Source organism: Dromiciops gliroides, chromosome 2 (genome assembly GCF_019393635.1).
Source record: "Dromiciops gliroides isolate mDroGli1 chromosome 2, mDroGli1.pri, whole genome shotgun sequence".
Classification (NCBI taxonomy): Eukaryota; Metazoa; Chordata; class Mammalia; order Microbiotheria; family Microbiotheriidae; genus Dromiciops; species Dromiciops gliroides.
Genome location: NC_057862.1, coordinates 163,940,790 through 163,953,807, shown reverse-complemented (window position 1 = coordinate 163,953,807; position 13,018 = coordinate 163,940,790). Strand labels below are relative to the sequence as shown.

At 36.7% G+C, this 13,018-nt stretch overlaps 1 protein-coding gene across 2 annotated transcripts in view; it reads left to right on the top strand.

The window, feature by feature from the left end:
* UNC13C (unc-13 homolog C) overlaps positions 1–13,018 on the top strand; it is a 716,794-nt gene that overhangs the window by 368,090 nt on the left and 335,686 nt on the right. The gene's annotated exons all lie outside the window — the stretch shown is intronic.

Below are 13,018 nucleotides of genomic sequence, written 5' to 3'. Positions count from 1 at the left end.
GAAACATGACTGCAAGGTGATATAGAAATAGTAATGACTGCTTTTTGGTCTTGCCCACTCAACCAGTTCCAAAGTTATGTCTAGAACATATCTTTACAACTTTTCCGCAAGGATAGCATGTGGGATTTTACACAATACTTCATAAATTATATGGTGTTTTCTTGATCTGCCAATCTAGAGAATCATTCCAAAAAGGAACTAGACTAAGTAGCATGAAGCTATGCTGACTGTTATAAATTTGCTTTTCTATATAAAAATCTGATTGACTAAGAGGCCCCATAAGATATTGGGACAAGTGAAGTTTCCATCTTTACTATATGTAGTCTCCTTGCTAGACTTTTGGGCTGTTTGCCAAATTCTGCATGTTTTCTTTCTTTTTTTTTTTTTAGGCAATGGGGTTTAAGTGACTTGCCCAAGGTCACACAGCTAGTAAGTGTCAAGTGTCTGAGGCTGGACTTGAACTCAGGTACTCCTAACTCCAGGGCCGGTGCTTTAACCACTGCGCCATCTAGCTGCCCCTGCATGTTTTCTTTTTATCCACACAGCCTAGAGTATGCTTTGTTAACAAAAGCACTTTTTTTTCTTCTGCCTCAGTTGATTTTTTACCCAAATCCTTTAGCTACCCCAGTTAGTTAGATTTTCTCACTTGAATATATATTCTGGATGAACAGTCTTATTCTGGCTCCTCTTTTTGCTATCCTGCTTCTTTTAAATAAGGTATGGATATTACAAAACCATGTTCCAAGTCATAGATCTCATGCTGTGAGGCTTTAGTAACATAGGGGAGGTCAAATTTGTCTCCTTGCAGTAGGAGTTCCCTTTCTTCTGGCTCATTACCAATATGTCTTACATTGCATATAAACACCGGATCCTTTTTGTTTCATCACTGGCTCCTCTCTTGGATTTATTGCCTTAGACTTTCTTATCTCCTCTGCTGTTATTCTCTTTCTTACTTTGTCACTAATCTCTATATTGTTTAGCTAGGTGGATTTATAAAAGCAGTTTTCTCACTCTCCCTTCCTTTTTTAGTTTAAATGCTTTTTGATTGCATTTTCAAGACTCTTAGCAAATGTGTTTACCTTTCTTTGTTAGGGGTACTCTATCCTTGGTCAAGAATCCATCATTCTCGTATTTTATCAGTGGCTAAGAAATCCAAATTCTTTTTTCAGATAACATCATCTTTACAAGTTATTTCCCAGCCCTCTCTTTCTGGGATAAAACCCTTGCATTCAGTCAATAGAAATGATGAAAGTAGTATGCCGTCAAGTCTTTCATTTTTGTTTTTCTTTGCCCCCACAACTAAATAATGCTCTGTGATATTTTCTGAGTTCCACAAGAACAGGAACTATTTTTAACCTTTTTTGTATCCCCTCATGCCTAGCACAGTTCCTTGCATCTTTTAGGTCTCTTACAAAATTGCTTGTTGCCTTACAGACCAATCCCTTCTGACAGTATTATTTGATTCCATATGAATTACCAGAAATGGGTAATGCTCCTAGGACATTTGTTGGCATATCTTAGACACATATCCAGTGAAGACAGCAGATCCTTATAGAATCAAGCTGGAAAATCTCTAATTCAGGAACTTCAGCAGGGAATTCCCAACCACTGCTATTCATCTCCTCTTCCTCTGAACCTTACTGAATGAATGTCTTACTGGCCATTCCCTATAGTCTCCCATCATCAGTAGATGATCTGAATCTGTTTTTTGTCCAAGAAGTCCCTTTCTCATCTCTTCTAGAATTTTTTACTCTTTAGTATTTGCGTTACTAACATCAGTTCCAATACTCATGATTCTTGAGAATATTGAATTTTTAAAGGTAGCAATTGCAGCTGTTTTTCTGAACAGCAAAAATGCCTCTAAACCCTTTCATTAATAATGATTTAAAAATCATCTTTGTTATAATTTTGTGAAACTGGAATTTCATTTGTTAATTTGTTTTGAGACTAATTTTATTGTAAAACTGAAGCCAAAGTGTTTTAATACCCTCAATTCATTGTCTTTTAGTCATGTCTCATAAGGGGTAGGACAGAGATTTTAAATTTTCCTGAGAGTCTAAGGAAGAGATTTGCAGAACAGATTACTTCACTGCTTACTTTGCAATCATCAGGGTATAATATTCTTATTCTGGGTCTCACAAAAGATTTCTTATGCAGGTACACAGCATGGTTCTCCCTACTCTCACCATCCCCAAAGTTAAATCATCTTTGATGGAGCTGAGTAAGAAATAACAAATTTGGGGCAGCTAGGTGGTGCAGTGGATAGAGGACCAGCCCTGGAGTCAGGAGTACCTGAGGTCAAATCTGGCCTCAGACACTTAACACTTACTAGCTCTGTGACCCTGGGCAAGTCACTTAACCCCAATTGCCTCACTAAAAAAAAAAAAAAGAAAGAAATAACAAATTTTCCTCAGGCTTGGCCTCACAACTCAGAGCTCATACACTTATTCCATTATAAAACTCAGTAGCTCACAGCTCTCAGATGAGAAAATATAGTTTGCTTTGTTTTGTTTGGTTTTTAACAGCCTATCCCCTTTCTTTTTGCTACCTCATTCTAGGCTCCAATATAATTGAATGATGACATTAAAACACCAAGCTAGAGAAAGACCATTACCTTACTTTCTTAGATAATTAGAAGTAAAAATGACCTGAGAGATTTCTTTGTCTAAAATTTGTACAAATGAGGAAAATGAAGCCATAAGGGGTCATGTGACTTATAAAATGTCACCCAGTATATTGGATTGATCTACTAACTCTTGCTTCATTCTTTCTATCTTGGGGCAATGAGGGTTAAGTGACTTGCTCAGGGTCACACAGCTAGTAAGTGTCAAGTGTCTAAGGCCGGATTTGAACTCAGGTCTTCCTGAATCCAGGGTTGCTGCTTCATCCACTGTGCCACCTAGCTGCCCCACTTCATTCATATTTTAATAATTCTAGGTCACCTAAAACAAAAATCAGGATGGCTACAGGAAATCCAGGAAATGAGAGAGCTTCTAATTAGCCATCCTCTAACAATGCAGAAAATCCTCAGGCATGTTTCTTCAGAGTTATTCCAGAAATATACACACTGACAACCCCATAGAGTTACAGAATCTCTGAGTTACAGAATTTGAGAATTGAATGGGCTCTTTGGTAATTGTCTAGTCTGACACATACACAAAAGGAATTCCCACTATAACATACCCATCAAGTAATCATTCATCTGCTTGAAGGCCTTCACCATGTCACAGGGCATCCCAATCCACTTTTGGACAATTCTAATTCTCAGGAAGTTTTTCCTGACAGTAAGCTTAAATTTTCTTCCACCCAAACCTCCTATTCCTACCAGTGAGAACCTGGCTGTTGGTAAGTGTTCTTGGCAAGCTCTGTCTCTCTCTTCAATCATCTGAGATTGTCTTACAATTGCCACCTATAGTTAGCCATATCAGTTCGTTATTTTACATTGTGCGATGTCAGGGAAATTGAACTTTTTTGTCTGGCAAGTGCCAGCCTGGGGCCATTAGTCTGCTCCTGGGAAGCTATTTTGACTCTTAGACATCCCATATATACTTCCCAGTTTCTAGAAATAAAAGTACTATTGAGAAAGAGCAATGGTACTTGTTATTTTGCTATTATCTTTAACATTCCCCTTCAGCCATTAGATTATACCCAAAAGTCTTTGTGCAATTTTAAGCTATTGAACCTTGAAACTGCACTAAGACTTTTATTATAATGTGCATATGATTCATAACAAAATGTTCTTTCTTATGAATTACTAGAGCCATAAATCAAAATTCTGGAACCTAGGAAAATAGGTCTGGGGGAAGACCTCATGAATGATGACAGAATTTAGTATCAGTGGAAAAGAAGGACTTTAGGATACTTACTGCATTCAGGGACAGAGAACGAGACTGTGGATCACTGTGAGGCCACTGCTAGTGAGTCTTAAGTCCAGTGAAAAGTTTCACTGATGTGCTACCACTCAGGGGTCAAAGCAAAAGTGAGAAAATGCACCATCTCATAATTTTGCATTTTAATGAATTATTCTTGGGTCAGTGTGTGTGAAGTTCAATTATTTTTACTTACTTAAGGAAATACTATGAGCCTTTTAAATTTTAGAGCCTTGAGGCAAAGTTTCATTCTCCCACACTGGAAGAAATGACTAATCCTAGTAAGGACTGTTCACACTATTTGTTTTATGCCCTATTTAATATTTCTCTTTAGTCCTTAATGTAAAAACAATAGTAAATGAAATAGTTCATTTAGTTTTCTCAAAAGAAAGTGTCAAAAAATTTCACATACCATCTAGTTCCCTGGAAATTCAAATGCTAATCACAAAAATACTTGATTATATATAGGTTACCATTAACACTCAAAAGCATAAAATATATTACAGCATTAACTACTATATATGCCTACTAAATGTTTATAGGAAAATTGGATGATATGATAAACTATCACACTAAAAGCAGCTAAGTAAGTATTCTGGATATGTTAGCAGTAAATAAACATCTGCTTATGACCCCTTGGATTTAATATTGAAATATGAAAAAACCATAGTAGAAAAAAAGCTAAAACTACAGTAGTAAATACATTTTGTGATAATGTATTGGTTATGACATTGAAATTACCACTTTTTTTTTTTTTTAGTGAGGCAATTGGTGTTAAGTGACTTGCCCAGGGTCACACAGCTAGTAAGTGATAAGTGTCTGAGGTCGGATTTGAACTCAGGTACTCTTGACTCCAGGGCCAGTGCTCTATCCACTGTGCCACCTAGCTGCCCCACAAAACTACCAGTTTTAAAAAAGAAAAGAAAGAGATTGAAATTCTTTTGGGATTTTTTTTCTTGCTATTTTTTCCATGCATCCACATGTATTTTACTTGTGATAAAGGAAAATTCTATGCTACATATTAAACTGAATGATCAGTAATTATTTCTATTTTCATTTTTCTATGTCCAATTCATAAGGTTTCCTAAATCAGCTTATTAAGTCCCACACCACCAGATGTAAGTCTAAGGAGAGATATAGGAGGTTAAGCTTTTTACTGAATTCTTAAAAATTGCCGGAGCAGCTGGGTGGCACATTGGATAAAGCACCGGCTCTGGAGTCAGGAGGACCTGAGTTCAAATGCGGCCTCAGACACTTGACACTTACTAGCTGTGTGACCCTGGGAAAGTCATTTAACCCCAATTGACCTCACCAAAAAAGAAAGAAAGAAAGGGAGAAAGAAAGAAAGAAAGAAAGAAAGGAAAAGAAAAGAAAAGAAAAATTGCTGCAGGATGCCATAACCATTATCTCCTAGGATCTTTTCATCACAAAATTAAAGACTAGAGCATCTTTAGTCAAACATCATGAGCCACAATTTCCTTTCGAATTCCTTCCAATCTTATAGTATAAGATTATAGTGTCATGTATCTAGAGTTGGAAAGAACACCAGAGGTCATCTGGTATAACCCCCACCCTATTTTATATAGATAAGGAAACTGATATCTAGGAAGGTTAAGTGACTTTCTTCTTCCTCTTCTTTTTCTTCTTCTTCATCATTAGTCATCGTCTTTATCTAGTGCTTTAAGGTTTGCAAAGTTCTTTATATATCTTCACAACAACCCTTGGAGGAAGGTGCTATTATTGTTCCCATATTTGGCAATGAGAAAACTGAGCCTGAAAGTGGTTTGCCTAAGGCTAGATAGCTATTATCTGAGACAGGATTTCAGTTCAATTTTCCTAATTCAAAGTCTAAACTTCTATCCATTGTATTACCCACTTGTCTCATAAGTGGGATTTGAACTCAGGTCCTCTAACTTTAAAGCCATTTTTCTTTCCATTGCTCCACAATGTATGGAAGTAAAAAATGAAGCCATTATTTATTTTCTAAGTAAGCAATTTTATGAAGTTTGTGTAGTACTCCCTTGTTACTTCTATATTCTTAAAATCTAGTTCTGGCTCTGTCTACTCAAAATAATGATCATGATGACCCTACCCTACTAATCTCTCTGAATTTGTTTCTTATGACCAAGATATTTACTCTGTTATATGACATAAATGACATAACATAATAGTGGTGAAAATGGATGATACTCATGTATGCATATATAGATATGTGTATACACACATGCCTACATAAACATACACACACAGGTATATGCACATGTGTGCACGCACACACACCCTCAGTAGATATATTCATTGTTCGGTCATTTTTTCAGTCATGTTAGATTCTTAATGATCCCATTTGAGATTTTGTTGGAAAAGACACTGGAATGGCTTGCCATTTCCTTCTCCAGCTCATTTTATGGATGAGGAAACTGAGTCAAACAGTTAAGTAACTTGCCCAGGATCACATAGCTACTAAGTATCTGAGGCTGGATTTGAACTCAGGCCTTCCGGACTCCAGGCCAACTCTCTATCCACTATGCCACCTAGCTGCCCTTCCAATAGAAATATAGCATGGTGTAAATAACAAGGAATACAACTCTACCCATTTCCTAGACTACAATTACATTATTCTGCAATTCCCAGGAGAAGAGAAAACTAGAGCTGGTAAGTGACAAGGGTCTGAGACCAGATTTGAACTCAGATCCTCCTGAATCCAGGGCCAGTGCTTTATCCACTATGCCACCTAGCTGCCCCCATATTTATCTTTTCACTGTTATTAGTATGTTTTCAATGTTGGAATCTTTGGTTGTAGTTCAAATAGAATGGATTTCTTTGTAAGGAGTCCTAGAATTAACTCTTTGGGTCTTTGATGCCTGAAGACAATGCTATTTGAGGTTCTGAAAGAAATGGATTTTAAGCATATAGCTGAAATAACACTGGTTGTCTTCCCTATTTAATCAGCAATCTCATGTTCGCCTAATTAAATCCTGGTTGTGACAAAATGCTTAGCAAACAGAACTGCATGTGTAGGAATCTTCCACTCTGGGGAAAGCTTTCACACCTGGGTTAGAGTGAGATTCTTCTGTTGACTTGACCAATTGAGATGCAACACTGATTATCATAGATAATGAGAGAAGCTGCTGTCATATTTAATGTCAGGATGATGAAAATGCTTCAGAAAAAGATGTACACAGCATAACTTATCAATAATTAAGATATAAATATGTGTATATATAATTATTATTTTTTACTTATTTAGTAGTTTACTTATTTACTCATTTATTCATCTTTCTGTTATCTATCCATTTACAAAGCATAGGCTTATTAACTATTTCAGGGACAATTCATAAAAACAATTTTGCTAACCACAGTCCTCTGCTCTTCATTCTTGCTGTTACTCTGATAGCAAAATGTGTTGGTTATATTTGCACCAGAATTTAACAAACTGAGATACATAAGTCAGAACCAAGTTTAAAAAGCAAAAAAAAGTCATATCTCTGGGCAAAAATCCTGAAACAAGCAGTCCCTAGTTTATGGAGTATATTTTTCTTTGATGAACCTTATTGAAAACCTTACCCTATATCTATCAGCACAAACCCTAAGGGATGTGACTACCTAGTATAAAAATAGAAAATGGAAAACACCAAGGTATTAATTATGGTCATTCAGCATAGATAATGAAGCCTATCACTGATATTACTATGTTTTAATTATCAGATTAACCAATATCATATAAAGGTCAATTATCAAGATACTTTTAAGAAGATTCCAAAATATTTTAAAATATGATAAATAATGCCTTTACCAAAGAGAAACAAAAGCAGGAAAGACTTATCAATACAATAACTGCCAGCTTATATCAACTTTTGATATCTAAAATTAAAAAATATAATTTTATATGAGTAGTCTATCAATGTTTCAAGAAGTCTTGATGAAAACATGAAAATGGTACAGGGAAGTTGTTATAAAAATATTTCAGAAAGGGACTAAATTTTTCCAGTTACCCGATTAACTGGCATGTATAGGGAATAAAATATCAAGAAAGTCCTGAATGTAATCATAAAGTATTGTTTTATGCAGGTGTCAAGTAATTTTCCTATCACTGCACCACAAATGTGAGACTTTATACTTAATCACCTCTGTGAGGATTATATGACCTTCTTTGACCATTCAATAAAGGCAATTGATAGCTCACAAGAAAAAAAAATATATATATATATATAATTTGCTGGGTAATGAGGGTTAAGTGACTTGCCCAGGGTCACACAGCCAGTAAGTGTCAAGTATCTGAGGCCGAATTTGAACTCAGATCATCCTGAATCCAGGACCGGTGCTTTATCCACTATGCCACCTAGCTGCCCCCAAGAATATATATTTTGATCAATTCAGTAACACTTATTAAGTACCTACTATGTATCAGGCAATGTGCTAAGCATTTGGGATACAGAAAAGAAAAAGAAAGACAGTCCTTGCCCTGAAGGAGCATACAATATAACATAGGAAGTCAACACACAAAAGGAAACAGGAAAGTTAGGGTAAAGGGATGAAGATTGAGAGAATCCATCAGCCTTTGAACCAGTATATAAAAGCAATAAGCAACTCAATAGTTAGGGATTCCACGCTTGGGAGAACTTTATGTAGACATAGCCTATATTAGAGGACAGCAAAGTTACTGTTGGAGGAGAGTGACTTCACCTCTTCTCTATCAGTCATGTAATCAAAGGTACTGAATATGTGAAAGATAAGGCATCCACCACCTGAGCAGAGAGATACAATGAAGACAAAAACAGATGAGGAAAAAGTCACTAGAGGAAAGAGGCAGCTTCTGATAGCATGATGCCTCTTGGCCGTGGACTCAAGAATGAAGCTGACTCTTGGGGGTCAGATAGGTAGCCTGTTCATTAAAATGCTGCTTTCAAAGGATGCTATGTGAGGACTATGCAAAGAAGGAAAGAAATTCCAGTACCAGGATATGTGATTCCAACCCATGTATTCATTGCACTATAAAGTCAACTCCACTCTTCCTATGTATTTGTTGGAAAGTATGTCCTCAGGTTACTGAGAGGAATGCTTTGTGTAAATTCTTATTATGCCGTCTTGGTAAATGCCTTTGCAGGAAATTAATAGCGTCTACTGGCTGATAGTTAATGAAAGCAAACTGCTTGGAGCTTTAGAGCTATAGGAGTAGGAGCAACAACCCATAGAATTACTCTAGAACCTACGAATAGCAGAACCCTTCTGGAAATACAACTAGTTAATGAAAGTACAAATTGAGGGGAGTGGCCCCAGAAGAGATATTATACAAAATAATGATATTTGTTTGTTTAGTGATTTTAAAAAGTCATTTGATATAGCAGAAAAAAATGTGACCTAAAGACATTTTTCCCCATACCATGGAGAGGAAGAGTTGGGCCCATGATTTTATACATATTGGGAACTCCCATTGTAGAAAATTCCTTTACTCATGCAGATTGAAAATTAGTCATTCATCTTTAAATTGTCCTTATTAAATGCATGCATAAAAATCACATTTTTCAAATGAACAATTGTTAATTTCATATATAAAATAAATGCTTCAGTCACTCCAAAAATACATCTACATATTGCTTACTGGACAAAGATTGCACAGTTAGATCTTCAACTTGGGAATCAGAACACATGGTCTGTCTTTTTTTTCCTTGTATTTGTCAAACAATTGACATCACTGGAAAGGCATATGGGTAGACAGGTATAGGTACTATGAAGAAAACAGAGGAGGTAATGAGAACAACATCAACAGTAATTGCATGTACATAGTACTTTATTGTCCGCAAAACACTTTACAAATATTACCTGGTGTGATCCTTATAACCACTCTAGGAAGTATGTGCTATTATCCCCCCCTTCAGTTTCATCCACTGTAAAATTGGGATCATAATAGGTGTGTAATTTAAGATTCTAAATGTGGATTCTAATCTGTTCCCCCAGTTTTGGGGGAAACTGACTAAAATCACTGTTAAAACAAGTTTAGGTTTTTAAGGGTTTATTAGAAAATAGAAAGAAAAAGATCGAGAACAGAATTCCAACAGCCTGGCATTCCTATCTTTCCTCAAATTTCCTGTGAAGTCCTCTGCCACCACCACTATCCAGTCAGGAACCCAAAAAGCCCCAAGAGCTCTCCGCACAGGCTCCCTTTCCTCCTTCCTGTCTCCTCCCAGAAAATAGGAAGCTCCTCAAGTTGATTGGCTGGTAGCCTTGATAGACAGCACCCATGAGCAAATGTCATTTCCTGACGCCAAGGAAAAGGCACAATGTCTCTGAGGCATTTTCCTCATGGTGGAAGTTTCCCACAGCAAGTCTCCAGTAGGTGGCATTATTCCAATCATTACATAGGGTAATGATACCCACAATTAGTATGAGGATCAAATGAGTTAATATCTGTAATGATAATATTTGTTATATTTCTGTCTGTAACATAGTAGGTGCTTTATAAATGTTCCCTTCCTTCCCCCCTTTAGAAATGAGGAAACTGAGGCAAGCAAAGATTTAATTACTTGCCCAGGATCACATAACTTGTAAATGTCTGAAGCAGGATTTGAATTCATTGCTGACTTCAGGTCCATTGCTATATCCATTGTACTACCTACTTGCCTCTAAGAACAATGCCCTTAGGCACTATAATGTAAAGCAAGTACTTGTACCTCTTCCTAAAATGTCAAAATCCCAAATTATGGACTGGGTCCCATTAACCATACTTTCTTTAGTCTCTTAACTTTGTACTTCCCTTTTCTACCATGATACAGACAGCACTATAATGGGGCAAGGCACATCAGAATGGGAACACAAACAAAATAGTTCTATTCTTGCTGTTTTGCAGTAACAAAATCTGATTGGGAGAAAAGTGGTCAGAGGATGCTAAGAATCTCACAGTTCCTAAACTGTCAACAAATATTAATTTACTTTTTTTCAGTGACTATTGGACACCAATGAAAACCACTGACAGTGGCCTCCTTGTTCCTCACACATAACATTCCATCTCCCAAATCTGGAGATTTTCATTGGCTCTCCTTTATGCCTAAAATGCTCTTCCTCTTCACCTCTGCCTCCTAGTTTTCCTATTTTCCTTCAATTCTCCTTTAAAAGTGCACTTTGTACACAAGACCTTTTCCCAATCCTTTTTTTTTTTTTGGTGAGGCAATTGGGGTTAAGTGACTTGCCCAGGGTCACACAGCTAGTAAGTGTCAAGGGTCTGAGCTGGATTTGAACTCGGGTCCTCCTGAATCCAGTGCCACTGCTCTATCCACTGCACTACCTAGCTGCCCGCCCCCCCAATCCTTCTTAATCTTAGTTCCCTCCTTCTGAGATTATCCTCAATTTATCTTGTACATATTCTGTTTGTACATAGTTTTTTGCATGTTATCTCTCATTAGACTGTGAGCTCCCTGAGAGCAGGGTTTATGTTTGATTTGGAGTTTGTTTGTTTGCCTTTCCTTGTACCCTCAGTGCTTAACACACTGACTGGTTACTTAATAAATGCTAGTTCACTGACCAACAAGTTGGATGTGCTGAGCCAGGTTCATTTCAGTATTTTAACATCAATGAAACAAAAAGAAGTTGCAACTAACTGGGAAAATAGCTTGTTCACCTAAGTGAATAAAGTTTGTTGGCTTAGTTGTTTTCCCAGGATATCTAATGGTAACAAAAAGGATCATTTCATTGGATGGTTTGTCTTGCACAGCTCATGACCTGTATAGCAAACAAACCACCACATACGTAATCACATTTTATATGCCAATACCAGTTGCAGAGGATAAGAAAGTCACTACATCTATGAAAATCTTTGTGAGAACCTTCAAATTAAGAAAATATGTACCTTGATAATTGGTAACTTTAGTGTTAAAGTGGGCACAAGGGAATTCTTGGGAAAATGATTGGAAGGGACCAGATAAAGCACCTACCCTGCATTCAGGAGGACCTGAGTTCAAATCCAGCCTCAGACACTTGACATTTACTAACTCTGTGACCCTGGGCAAGTCACTTAACCCTCACTGCCCTGTCAAAAGAAAAGGAAAGGAAAGGGGAAAAAAAAGAAAATGTATTGGAAAACATGTATTGGGCTCAAGAATGTCTGTGGACTACTCTGGAACTTTGTACCTTTAATGGCATGAATATTTTTTTCAAGAGAGTATCACAAGGCAGTGGATACAGAGAAGGCTGGTGATCATTTTTTTAAAAAAATGAAATTGCTTGTATCTTAAGTTACTTGAAAATCATCTCTCTGTATACAGCAGACCAGTTATAGTATTTGAATCAAAGGTTAAAAATCAATTGCCAGTTAGAAGAGAAAAAAAAAAAAAGAAGGCACTGAATCAATTTATCAAGCACAACCTTTGAGTATTTAGACTAACCTCTGTGCCTACCAAGTAGAACAAGTTAAGGAGCACAAATAGGGCTTTTGCGGGGAATGGTCATTTTACTCCAAATCAGCATCATGTACAAGAGTTGAAGAAAAGATGGCCAGGTTGAATATAATGGTCACATTTGTACAAAAGATGCTATCTTCTAAATAAATGTATTGAGTTTTTATTTTTTTCACTTGACCAGTGATAGTGTGCTTTAGTGAATAAAGAAATGGCTTCAAATCTAAGAAAGCCTGGGTTCAAGTCATGCCTTTGGCACATACTGGCTATATGCTCCTGCTCAGGTCACTCAAACTTAGTGCTCCTGGCAATTCTCTAAGACTATAAACTGTCAAAAAGGTGCCAACCTATTTTGGGAAATAGTTTACTCATTTGGGAGTTTTCTATAGCAAGGAAATCACAGGTTTAGTCCTGACCCCTAAAGCTTAATTATGCTGAATGGTTAAAGTAGCAGAATAAGTATATGGGGGGAGACCATTGAGAGGATGGCATTCAAGGAGCAGAAGTTAAAGAAAGACCTCAATCTTTTTGACAATCCCTGTATGTCTATAGAGATTGGCCCTTTTGCTTTTTGAATACTTAATTCTAACCCTTCTCTCAAATAGAAATGAATCATGTAGTATTCAGAGAAACAGAGCATGGCACTAATTAGTTATCTTGAACTTGAGACAAGAGAATTTGAAAAGGTCAGATTTGATAAAGAAATTCTTCTTTGTCTAAGAAATGGTAGTTCTATATATTTTATCTTTCTTTTGTGTGTGT